Below are 14132 nucleotides of genomic sequence, written 5' to 3' on the forward strand. Positions count from 1 at the left end.
GAGGCCCTGGACTGAGACACCTGCCTTTATCTTGTGCAGGAACCAAGGTTTCACACCGGAGTGACATGAACAATGCTCACAAGGAATCATAGACAAGGAGCCACTCTCGGGAGTTTATTTATAATAGTGAACATTATGTACAAGTGAGTAACACCTGTGCCCTTAACTTTCCTAACCCTGCTGCTACATCTTGGTTCCCCTCCAACATCCACAGCAGGGGTGGAAGCAGTCTGCCAAATGCTACGCCTTGTTGTCTGTGATGACTTTGACGGGAGGGCCGAGACCTGGAGGGACCTGATCTGCTTTGTGTAACCTCCTTTGGGCCGGGTGCACCATCCTCAGCCTATGGAACTGGATGGGGTCACAGGAAGGGAGGATTTGGATTCCCCGAGTCACCTGGGTGGATGGCCCAGGGGTGGCGAGCTGCTGGTCCTCCTCCCTATGGGTGCCCTATGGCCCCTGCCTGATTCCTTGAGGAGAAAGGGGAGCTGGAGTGAGATTGAGTTGCTCCACATCCCTCTGGTGGTGACCCCGTTGGAGGCCAACTATGGCATCAGCGATGGAGTGCAGCTGGTGCAGTAGTGCCGGACCAATGTCCTGGACCAAGGTCTCCATGGTGGCTGCCATCTTGCCAGTGTTGACCTTGGTCTGTCGGCATGTTGGCACTATCACCTCAGACTGAAGGCGGACGGACTCCTCCATTGTCCCTTGCAATCTGTGAAGTGCACCAGACCTCCCTTCCTGACGTTCCCGTAATTGTCTTTGCACCTCCAATAACTGATTGAGAACCGAGTCCAGAGGCTCATCATTTGATTCGGACTCAGCAGATTCCTTGCCTACAGCAGTCCTCCAAGTGCCAGCAACATCACATGTCCCTGCCTCCGCCTGCTGTGGAACACAATGCGTGCTGTGCTCACCAGACTGTGATCCCGTGGCTTCTCTACACCCATGTCCTACCAAGGTGTGTGTCACTGTGCTGGTGGAGGATGTGGGTGAGCACTGTTCGGGTCTTCAATGGTGCTGCCCTCAGGGCCCTCATCTGAGATGCTCTCGGCGCTGGGGTCAGGGTCAAGCTTGCCTGAGGGCAATGTGGCAGATGTGCCCAGGAGAGAAAGTAGAGATTATGGCTGGGATTTTCTGTGCCCACTGGTGTCGGGCGTACTCAGAGGCCAAAAATTGGTTTCATGACTTCATGAAGCCAGTTTGCAGTTGTACACTCAGCCCGTCAATGGCAGGCAGCATTCCCCGATATTGGATGATGTGAACCTCATTGCACTACATCGGCATATCATTATAAGGCCAGCTCGCCGGACTTAACCCCCCCACCCTCGCTGGATTGTCTGCCCACGTCTGTGGGAAAATACACCAACGTGTTTCACAACAGCATGTATAAGGCTTGCACTTGGTGGGCTGCACTTTGGTCAGGACTCCAAGGCTTGTTTGCCTACCTTGCTTCAGTCAGCATTTGCAGTCATCAGCACCAGGCTTCACAGACACCACCACATCACTTTTAGGGGGGCTCACAGGCAGGTCTCTACCTACCAGGTCAGCCATATGTGGGTGGCTTTTCAACAGCTGCAGGGCTAGGGCTTACTTGGCGAAGGGGGAGAAGTGGCCTCAGGTAAGGGAAGAGGCTGCAGGGCGAGGGCTGCACTGGGGAAGGGGAGTATCCCAGGCTGTGTGTGGGGGCACATGTTGATCTGTGCAAGTGGCCTCAGGATGGTGAGGGCTGAGGAGGTAGTCTCCAGAGGAGAGTTTATTGCCAGATGGAGATGCAAGGGTGTGTGTGAGAGAGTGAGTGGTGATGTCTCTTGAGCTGGCAGTGAGTGAGATGCCAGAGAATGTGTGATGGGCTTGAGTATGTGAGTTGAGAGTGATGAGATGGTTGACATACCCTGGCTGCATGGATGAGATCATTCATCCTTTTTCTGCATTGGATGGCCGGCCTCTTGTGGGCAGTATTGCCACTGACCACCTCTGCCACTACTTCCTAAGCTAGAGTAGTGAGACTGATCGGCCTCCTGCGGCCAGAGCAGGGGTAGAAGACACCGCAATGGGCCTCCACAGCGTCCAAAAGGCATCCCAGGGGTGTGCTACTGAACTGGGGAGGCCACACTCTTCTTGGCTTTTGGAGCCATGTCTTCACTGGAGCAGTCCTGGGCTGCAAGCATTGAGAAATGTGCATGTTGCTGCAGTTTAAACATAGTACCCAGTGTGAGGAAGTGCTGGAGTAAAAGCTTGGTGAGCAAATCGGAGGCCGGTGGCCAACAATCTGGGGTATTTCCCGTGACTGCATTATGAGACAGAAAGGGGATGACATGGTGTGAAAATCCGCCACTGCTGCCGGCGGGTAAAATGTCATTTTTCACGCCGTCTACCGCACTTAGTGCAAATCTGGGGTGATTCTGCCCAATGTCTCAACTACCTCATCTTTTACTATAACTTGAGCAGCATCTTATTCCTTGGTAAATGCAGATGGACCGCCCCATGTCTCCATGCACCTTTGCTAATCATGATTCTAAGTCACCTTCCAGATCAGTCTAATAATCAAAGATTCTCACCATGGATTTCATGTTCCTGTGTGTTCAGTATAGATCGCTGCCGGAATCCTTTCTCTTAAAAAATGAGGCACTACCACTCTGTGACCCGACTTGATGCAACTCTGTTCACCTGACAGCTCATTACAACAATTGTGGAATGCTTTCAGCTCCTCGTCTGAACATTGGTCAAATTCTGTCCATCCATTCAATGTCTCTGTGTAGACTCTTTTTGACATTGTGTCTTTCTGAGTTTCAGCTGCAATTTCAGTTGCAGTGATTAGAACATCCTCATTCACTGCTCCTATTGTGAAGATTGCACCTTCAGAGCCTCCTCCTGTGTCCTCATGCAGAAAACGTGACAATGCATCAGCGATAGTATTCTCTTTGGAACCGTGATATTTGATGTTGCAGTTGTACTGTAAGAGAAGTACAGCCCACCACTGTACCCTTCACACTGCCATTGTTGGTATTGCAGAATTTGGTCCCTGGAAGGCTACTGGAGGTTTGTGATCTGTTACTAGCACAAAATTTCTTCCTAACAAAAACTAGTGAAACCTATTGATTTTGAAGATGATTCCAAGCACTTCTTTTTCTCCCTGTGCACAGCCGCATTCATTCTTGGTCAGTGTGTGGGCTGCAAATGCTATGCACTTTTCTTTTCAACAATCCATGATATGACTGATCGCTGCTTCAACTCCATGCTTTGAAACATTACATGCTAGCTTCAGGTTGTAATTTGTGCTTTAATGGACGGGTCGTGCATCATTGATCAAGCTTCTTTTATATGCATCATAAGCATCTTGTTGTGAGCTTTAGATCATTCCCATTTTACTTCAATAACTCATATAGTGTAGCTAACAGTGTTGCATGAGTAGTATTACCTAGTGGCACATCAATAAGACATGAAATAAATCAAAATTGTGCACATCAAACTTAATTATTTTTTCCCGATTTTAAAATAGACTTTTGCTGAACCAAATGATGGCTGTTACAGGTCACATGACTCACAGAATTGGCCCTCTGTCCTGGAAGCTTCCAACAGGAGTTACAAGAACAAAAGAGTTCCTCTCTCACCCTTGTGGAATCTCAGACTGCATTGTAAGGACATTATAATCACAAAACCAGGGGATTTGCAGAGATCAAATCTCGTTATTCCTGCAGAGGTCTTAACAGATCCATCTCATGCCTGGGGCTGTCCAGGTCCATTTCAAAAAGGTACCATTGTGTGGAAAATGGACATCATTTGCATCTGTATAAGCTTAACCCTTTAGAGGAGTGATATGATCTGCCTAGACAATGCCTCCCTGAAACAAGATCCTCAACATGGATGGTAACTCCTTCAGAGGCTAATGACTGGGATATTATAAGCCATTAAACAAAACCAAATCAGATAAACATCCTTTTTGAAATCATTGTGAAAGCAGGAGTTCACATGACTCGAGTGACCATTTTGAAATTTCTATATTCATTTGAGAATGGAGAAACAAGGTGTTTACTGATTAACTCCAATCTGAAAAGAACAACAGCAGGGCTTCTGGCTGAACAAGTAGCCAGCTACCATCTCTCAACTCTTTGAAGCTTGATTTATATTAAAAGCATCCGACCATCACCTGCCAAGCAGTCTATATGTAGAAACCTCATCATATTGTGTTGTCATCCATTTTAAAGTACTTTTGTGTTGTTGTCTCCAACCAGCAACTCATCTGAATTCAAGTCCTCAATGAAGGAAACTTCCTCTGAACTCTGACTTTCTGGACTCTGGAAATCACGTGAACTAATATTAATTTCTGTGATGCTTTTACTGTTGTTATCCATAATTGTAAAACTCCCTCTTTTCTATCCCCCTTACTGTATTATATATATACATGTATGTGTGTGCGTGTGTGTGTGTGTGTGTGTGTGAGGTTTTCAACAGCCCCCGATCCCATGTCTGAATGTGAAATAAACTAAACTTCTGAGTTAATCATAAAGAGAGTTTGCTGTGAGTTACTTATAAAAGTGGACGACACAAACTGAGGGCTTGGGGAAACCTACCACAGCCTAGTTTTGGTGATGATTGTTTTGACTGGCACATCTTTTGCCTTGTTGGGAGCAAGAAGGTTTATTAGTGTGCCATGCACTTCTGGGCCAGTTTCTGTTAGCAAAATTGCTTTCCTGCACTCAAGAATTGTCTTATTTGAGACTTGACCTCTTCATTTACACCTTTGAATTCCAAAGTGTTATTAGCTCTGAAAAACGTGCCCATTCTTTCAATATATGAGCTGAATGGTTCTCAAGCCCTCGTATATCTTCTCAGCTTCTGATGTATCCCATAAGTGCAGCCATATTGTCCTGTTTCTAAATTCACAGTGACCCAGTAAACACTTCACTGGGGGTGTCTGTAGCAGTGACACCCAAAATCAGTTTAGTCAATGGTTGAAAATAACCTCTTACTCAGTTGAGCACTTTTAAACCAATGCACAATCCCTGCAGCATCCCATTCACTTCACACAATCCAGCCAATCTCTTCACTATCTGACAGAAAGGTCACTTGGAGCTGGCTGATCTTGTTCATTGTAGTCCCTGCTACTGTTTGCTGTCCATATTTATGGACTTAATTACTAAAAATGGTTAGGTATTGGGTGGCACTAGGAAGCTGGACAGTAAGCAAGGTTCATTTAAGGAAGTGTTTATTATGTCTTTAGCATAATATACAAATACATTACAGTAAGTGATATCAGGGTTAGAAATTCACCAATGTTGACCTTGTTTTGCAGGTGTAATAAGACACCAAGGTTTTCAATAAGGCGAGCAGCGTGCAAACAGATAGTCCACGCTGGAAGCGAGTTACCCACATGCTTGATTTGCACCCACATCTTGCCTGTATTACGATTACAGGAGCGGGGATGAATTTAATTTGGTGCTTGGCCCTTTATGTCCTGACCTGGTTTGGGCACCAATGAGTTTCCAGCCTTGTGTTTCCAGATAGCCAACTGTGTGGCCAGTGCACATCCTTCTTGTGTAACTGCAGTTGAATGTAGCAAACATCTAGGTTCTTCAAAGGTGATTCAAAGCAGACCATTCATATTTGTAAGTTAGCTGTGTATCATGCAACTATTATAACTTGTGCTTCAAGCTTAGCTCCCAGGATTTATATTCCATTTTTTGGGAGCCTATCAAAGTAGCTAGGGCAGCCTTGCTATTTCTCTCTGCTGTCACACTGTTGCACCTCTGTATTGGACATATGTAGTCATAATATTGCCAACGTGCAATTTTATAGCCTGTAACAGGGTGGTACCAGACCAGGTGGTTATCATATATTGGCTTTAAAGGAGTAGCAGGGCAGATTTGCTAGAATGATACTGTGGCTAAAAGAGTTAAATTATGGCATAGACCAGGAATTCCCTTCAATGTGGAAGACTATGGTTTGATCTAATTAAAGTGTTTTAGACAATCAAAGTGGCTAATAGGGTAGATGAGCAGAAATTATGGGCAGAATCATCCCAGATTTACACTAAGTGCAGTAGCAAGTGTGAATAACGATGCTTTACCTGCCAGCCACAATGACAGCTTTTCACATCATATTTTCCCAAACCCTTCGTATTAATTATGAATTCCCAGGATACACGTTGTTTCCATGGCGGGCGGGGTCTAATTCACCTGCCACACTGTCACCTCACTGCTTCATTATGCCAGGCACCACATTTAAAGTACAGTCGCACTCAGTGCTTCCAGCCCAGGACTGCTGCATGGAAGGCACAGCCCCAAAAGGCAGGAAGACTGCAGCCCTTGAGCATCTTTTGGACACTGTGGAGGCCCACTGTGATGTCCTCTACCCCTGCCCTGGCCACAAGTAGGGCAGCTACATTACCACTCCGGCTTGGTAGGCAATGGCAGTGGTAATCAATACCAATGCTGCACAGAAGAGGTTGGCCATCCAATGCAGATAGGGGATGAATGATATCATCCGTGCAGCCAGGATATGGCAACCATCTCATCAATTTAAACTCACACACTTAAACCCATCACATATTCACTGGCATCTCACTCACTGCCAACTCAGGGGACATCACCAACCATTCTCACATACATACTCTCACATCTCCATCTGGCCTCATCTCCTCTGGAGACTGCCTCCTCAGCTTTCACCATCTTGAGGTCACTTGCACAGATCAACAAGTGCTCCACACGCACCCTGGGATACCCTCCTTCCCCAGTACAGCCCTCGTCCTGCAACCATCTCCCCTTACCTGAGGCCAATTCTCCCCCTTCCCCAAGCAAGCCCTGGCCCTGCAGCCATTGAAAAGCCACCCACAAATGGTTGATCTGAAAGGTAGAGACCTGCTGTGAGACCCCCTCTAAAAGTGAGATGGTGCTGTCTGTGAGGCCTGGCAATGATGACTGTGAGTCCTGACAGAAACACGGTAGGCAAATAATCCTTGATGTCCCAAGTGAAGTGCAGCCCTCCAAGTGCGTGCCTTATACATGCTGTCTGGCAGGCTGGCCTGATAATGATTTGCTGATGTATTATAATGAGGTTCTCAACATCAGATGGCAGGGAATGCGGCCCGCTATGGACGGGCTGAGTGGATGATCGCAAACCGGCTTCACAATGTCGTGAAACTGATTTTTAGCCTTCTCATATTATCCATTCATGCCACGGAACATACCCAATGCCAGTGGGCACAGAAAATCTCAAGGGTCATGAGGACTCGAAATGTCAACTCTTTTCTTCTCCGCCGATGCTGCCAGACCTGCTGAGTTTTGCCAGGTAATTCTGTTTTTGTTTTGGATTTCCAGCATCCGCAGTTTTTTTGTTATTATCACAGAAAATCTCAACCTATTTCTTAGAGATGAGGGTGCCCAGAACAGGAGGACATAACCTTAAAATTAGAGTGAGGCCGTTCAGGGGTGATGTCAGAAAGCACATCTTCACACAAAGGTGCAGTGGAATCTCTCTCCCTCAAACAAAATATAGTTGAGGCTGGAGGTCAATTGAAAATTTCAAAACTAAGATCAGTAGATTTTTGTCGGGCAAGAGCATTAAGGGTTACAGAGCCAAGGTGGGTAAATGGAGTTAAGGTACAGATCAGCAACAATCTAACTGAATGGCAGACAGGCTGAATTACCAATATGAGATTGCCGTAATTGTATATGCATATATACATGGGATTAAAATTTGATTCAAAGCATATGATTAACGTTTTTTGCTTTCATTCTGAAATGGGTGAATTTGCTCATTTCTAGGGCCCTTTAATGTTTCATTTGTCAGGGTGCAATTTAGCTGCCTTTGTGGTTCAATTGTTTGCTGAAACGACAGGACATGCAAGATTTGTGTCTTGGCTCGTTTTCATGGCCACGTTATGAAACAGATAGCCAAGACAGTTTTGAGCTAAGGGGTGGAACAATGGAAGACAGGGTGAAAACTGTTGGCATCTGTTGTTTTGAGGGAATCATTTCCTTTCTGAGTGTCTTGTGCACAATAACGCTTGTCATGCCATAATTATCACTGACAGTGTTCATGAGAAACAGAGTATAAAGATCCTAAGCTTCTCTGCAACTAAAGTTGTAGAGAATTGTAGGAAAGGTAGGCATGGATTTGGGAGGCAATAACATGTTCAAGGACTTTGAAATGACAGGGATATTGGCAGTAAACTTCTGTTATCATTACTATTCCGTATCACTGCTGCTTTTCCCGCTGATTTTGTTTCTAAGCTGAATTAAAGGGTTTCTGCTGAAAACCCCATTTATGCTTTTGTTTCTTAATTAATTGATGGGATGTGGTATCTCCAGACTTGGCTATACTAATGTTGACCTGGGCAAACTCCCATTTTTCACCTGCCATTAGCTTCAGCTCATCTAAAGTTGTACTTCCCATATCCTAACTCACTCTATTCATCCATCACCTCTGTACTTGCTGCCCCAGGTTGACTCCCATTCTTGTAATGCCTCGATTTTATAAGTCACACCCTTGTTTTCAAATCCCTCCATAACCTTATCCATCCGTCCTCTGTAACCTCCTCCATCTGAGCAACCATCCCTGCGCTCCTCTATTTCTGGCCTCTTGCATATCCCCAATTTTCATCACTCCATCATTAGCAGCCGTGCATCAGCTGCCTAGGAATTCCCTCAATAGTCCTTTCCTAAACGCATCTCTAACTCTCTATCTTCCTTTAAAACACTCTTTAAAACCTACCTCTCTGTCCAAGCCTTGACCAGAGACTGCTTTCTCTTTATGTGGTTTGTTGTTAAATTGTAATTGATAATCATTCCTGTGAAGGGGCTTGGGGAACATTACTATGTTAAAGGTGCTGTATAAATGCAAGTTGTTGCTGTTGTTGTATCTGGGTGGCTGCTTGAATAAGTAAGGCACCCTGATGGAGCTGGCGAATCAGCCGCAGGAAAGGGCACCAAAGGGCTGTCAGGCTGTTTATTGGGTCTATTTTTCTCTGAACATTAATCAGAGAGGGATACAAAGAATATTCATTTCAGGAGGTTGCACTCTTAACTGCAAAGCAGAAGAGGTGACTGAGCAGTAATAGGAGGCCTTTTAAGTAATCAGGATGTCTGAATACAGTAAATGGTCACATAAATTGTCGCATAAATTGACAGTCCAAACATTACCAATCTGAACCTCCTCCAACTTCTCCATCTCCCGTTGCCTTCCAAGTGCGCCTGGTGAAGAATTGTAGATCTTCCTCCTCATATCTATTCAGCGTCTGGTGTTTGTCATTTCCCCACCCATGACAATCCATTGGCTTTGCTCGCTCCTGCTTTGCAAAGGACACAAAGATGTAAATAAGTCGCTGATAAATTCACAGTTTTATTTCACCCAAACATCTGGAGACATTCCATTATGAGAATTCTTTCAGGTGTAGGAAACACAGCAATTATTGTATAAGTGTCTGGGACATAAAGGGTTTACATGGGAATGAGTACAGTACCACTCACACAGTGATGTAAGAGAACACATGACATGTACCTAGGGGTCAGTCTAGTGTTGGACAGAGGTGTGTGCATAAGCAAGCATGGAGGCAACTCCTAGTTTGAACCCTTTACTGTATATATGTACATAGTCCTTGTGGTTAATAAATGCATACAGTTAACCTACTTAAGTCTATGAAGACTTCATTAAAACCTACCGAATGGTACCTACCACCCTACAACATGGTGACAGCTAATGGAAAAACCCAAAACTTGGCAATAAATGCAGAGAAAAACTAACATCCTGCAAGACTAAAGAAAAATTCAAAGAAGCATTTTGACCAGAAGAAAATCTTGAGAAGCAGATGCACTGAGGAAGATCGCCAGGGAAAAGCTCCAAAGAAAGGCTTGGCAGCTGAAGGCTTCCTCACTACAGCAGAAGATTCCATGAGATTTCTTGGAAGTACAGCTACAATTTCCAGGGTGCAAAGTCAGCTAAAACTTTTAAATTCCAGGATAAAGCAAGTCCTGAGAAACTTTTAAATAGTTCAATGGTCAGAAATTGCCTGTTAAGAACTCCATCAGAAAATCCAGAGACCTGAGTCAGCGTCTGAACATGTGGTGTCCGAGCTTGCTCTGAAAAGGATAAATAAAAATTAATTCATTAACTTGGAAGAAGCGTGGCTGAAGAATCAGCTTTAAACTCCAGCAAAGGCCAGGATTCAACGCTTTCATGGCCCTAAAACAGCGCTGAAACAGAGAAGTCTGCAGATAGTTGATCTAAGCAACCATTTAAAAAAGTATTTCAAGGCTGAGCGTGAACACCATTAGAGTGGGAGCCCATCAAGGCTGGCAAGCGTAGGTGAACCTTTGGTTTCAAACAAATGGCAGCACCATCTTGAATTTCAACTGAACCTACACTTTAATTTTTTTTAACCACAGATCAGAAATCCACTCTTCCAGGTCAATTTGGACTTATCCAAGACATAGAGCAAATACATAATTTGGGACTTTGGAGAAAATGTTTCCTTAGATACATGGTTGCTTCAGGTCTAGATAAAAAGACAGAAGCCCACAAAGTTAACACACTGCTTTATCTGGTAGACCCAGTAGCAGACTACGTTAATGCTAGACAAGGAATCAACGAATCATCTGCTAAATTTGAAGTACTAAATCATTCAATGTTTATTTTAACCTAAGAAGTTGCAAAATCCTTGAAAGGGCTAAAGTTAATAAATGAGGCCTGCAGTGGAATAGCTTACCACTCCTCCAACAGTAGTGCAAATGAGATATGGAAGGGTTGCAAGACCCCCAGACCACCTGAACCAATGAACTTAGACATTTGAAGGGGGGAGATGAGGTATTAATGATAATGTAAATACATGGGGTAAGCTAGAATAACTTAAAACACATTGGATAAAGATTGGAGGAAGGTATGGTATAGAGTTAACATGGGACTGAGTACAGTACCACCCACACAGCGATGTAAGAGAATATATGACCCGCACTTAGGGCTCAGTCTAGTGTTGGACAGAACTGTGTGCATAAGCAAGCATGGAAACAGCTCCTAGCTTGAAACCTTTCCTGTATATATGTACATAGTTCTTATCGTTAATAACTACATACAGTTAACCTACCTAAGAATACAAAGACTTCATTGAGACCTACTGAATGGTATGCAACATCCTACAACAGTAATTATTTCACTTTAAGCACTTAAGGAAATGTGATATGTGACAGTGGAAAGATGGGAGATGGATGTATGCCTGTGGGTGGAGGTAAGGGGATGATGTCGTATTCATTCCTTTGTTCATACTATGTGGCCCTAGATAGTGTGGAGATGGATAATCCATATAGAACCAAAGAATCATAAAATATCGCAGAACAGAAGAAGGCCATTCAGCCTATCTAGTCTGTTCCAGCTCTTTCAAAGCGCAATCCAATTAGTACCACTCTCCGTTCTTTCTCCACAAACGTGAAATTTTTAAAATCACCTTCAAATATTTATCATTTCCATTTTGAATACGCTATTCTACCATTCTATCAGCCAGAGCTTTCCATTTTAGCACCTATACATCACCATCATGCCCCAGGTCCTATAAACAATACAATGAAAAATCAGCTTGTATAATAAAACTGAAAACATATATATTTGATTTAACCATGTAGGAGGATTGAGAAAATAACTGGAACATGAAGTCCTAACCCTTCGTTGCATAAAAAAAGTTCTTCCTATTTTGCTTCTGGTTCTTTTGTCAATCATCTTAAATCTGTTCCCCTTGGTTATTGATCCTTCATCCATTGGAAACAGTTTCTCTTTAATTACTCTATCTGACATCATGTGATGTTCAATCCCTGTATCGATTTTCCTCTTAGCCTCCTCTGCCTGAAGGCGAATAATTAATCTCCTCCAGTCTATCCATGTAACTGTAATCCCTCATTCCTGGAACCATTCTAGTAAATCTCTTCTGTATACTTTCCAAAGTTATTTTCAGCACCCGGACACTTGCACCTTCATTCACTTGGCCAATCTGAGGAGGTGATTAAAGAGTTTATAGTACTACATTTCTGAGGTAGATTCCTGGCGCAATTCCCAACACCAAGTGTGATCCTGCTGAAGAAGGAATTCTCAATGGTGCTGCAGCAGAACTACCATTGCAGTACTAGGAGGGGCGGAAGAAGACTTAAGTGGATAGGAGGGCCTGTTGAAATTCTGTCAGGACAATTTTAACTTGTTTGGCTTAAACATGGTAGCAACGTTTGTCAAATTTAGGTCACTTAGAGCTGGTGCTCTGATTGCCATCATCCCTGTTCCTGAGATGGGTGGCCAGAACCCCTGCTTTATTTCAGGTGGGATGCCACTTCTAATAGGAACACTAGCCTAAAGCCATGAACTGGGAATTTACAAGCAACTGCAAATCTCCACAAATTTCCCTCAACAATTAGCCTACAGTTGACCTCAGGTTGTTTCTATTTAGAACATTTTCCCACAGAGAGTAGCTGAACACTGGCCTTAAAGGGACAAAACAGGATAAATATAGTTCCATTTTAGCAACTATATGTCACCATTATGCTCCAGGTCATATACACTCCAGGCCTATAAACAATAAAATGAAAAATCAGCTTGTATAATAAAACTGAAAACATATATATTTGATTTAACCATGTAGGAGGATTGAAGTCTCTGAGAAAATAACTGGAACATGAAAACTCCACTGCATAAAGGAATCCTTTATGGATTTCTAACTTCAATAATTGTCATACCAATCTTTCATCAGTGTCTTGGAATTGTACAAAACCCATGAATTTACCTCTCTTTATATATATTTTAACTAGTTAATTTGAATTATATAACATCTATCACAGAGAATTAAGTGACAATTCCTCCAGAATCAAATATATTGAGGGAGATTTCTTCCCTCTATTCCATGGTACAGAGAGGAAATCCTCCCACGTTATTTTATTCAATATCTGTTACTTTGTTCAATTATTCCGCATGCTTTGTTTATTACCTTACATGTCCAATACAGTGCCAAGGAAAATGAATTGGAAACATATTTTACATTCTTATAACCTGAAAGGTTTTACTATAATTAGATGATGGAACCATTTTTTGTCACTTGGTGGCTATGGGTCAGAATTCGCAAGCAGACTTCACACTGGTGTGTAGTTGTTGTGTTTGAAATAGGTTTTAGTTTACAAAAGAAAGTGCATTATTTGCCGTAATAAGTTGAATCACATGGGCCATGAATTTTTCAATCCAACTTTATTTTTCTGTGTTTTGAAAGGCTGCCAGTAAACACAATACAAAACAATTACAAGCACTTAACACAATTGCTATTTTTTTACTGTCCATTTTATGCTGGTGAGCATTCCTGATAATTTTTGTGCCATCCTATGCAGTAATTTTATTTCAATAACTGAATTTTAGCTCTTTATATACTTTAAAGTATAAACATTCCCCCACCTTTTAAATCGTTGCTTCCCAAATGCTGATTTCTCACTTCAGCTAGGAGGACAGGATAATATGAGCAATGTTGTCTTTACCTTGCTTGCATTTCGCAGTGATTTGTATAAAGCTGCAGGTTAGTTCCTCCTTTGGAGAGGCACAGGTACAGTTTAATTTAGTGGCTTTATGTGAACTGGTGAAATATGCTCAAGATGAATGATATTGAAGCTAATGGTCAGACTAAGAACCTTCCGTATTAGGACTCACCTACAGCTGGGGCCATTGGGTTACGCCCTTGGCATCTAGATTATATATAATGAGCATTTGAGTAGGGAAAGCTTTAAAGGGTCATTTTTGTCATATGAAGATAACTTTATCAGAACCATAACTGAAGGAACCACTTCCTGAGGTTGAGCCTCCGCTCACAAGCAGCAGTCCGCCTACGCCGATGAGCAATGGGGTTGTTATGTGCTATTAAATGTCATTGTATTTCAGAGAGGTAGTGGTTAATTACTAAGTCAATAGATGAAATTAGCCAGAAGCAGATGAAAAGAGAATGAAAGAATAACAGCTGGTCTCCTTTGTGCTTAGTTTGAAGCCCCATCCCCTGCCTCCCACCCACTGTGGTATCTACAATGCCACTCTTTTGTAAATTGTTCTTTTGAACTAAGAAACCTGGGGGAAGAGAATTCAGATGTGCAACATCCATATATCAGGTTTCATCTAATTCACAGTTGTTA

Source organism: Carcharodon carcharias, chromosome 4, assembly GCF_017639515.1.
Source record: "Carcharodon carcharias isolate sCarCar2 chromosome 4, sCarCar2.pri, whole genome shotgun sequence".
Lineage (NCBI taxonomy): Eukaryota > Metazoa > Chordata > Chondrichthyes > Lamniformes > Lamnidae > Carcharodon > Carcharodon carcharias.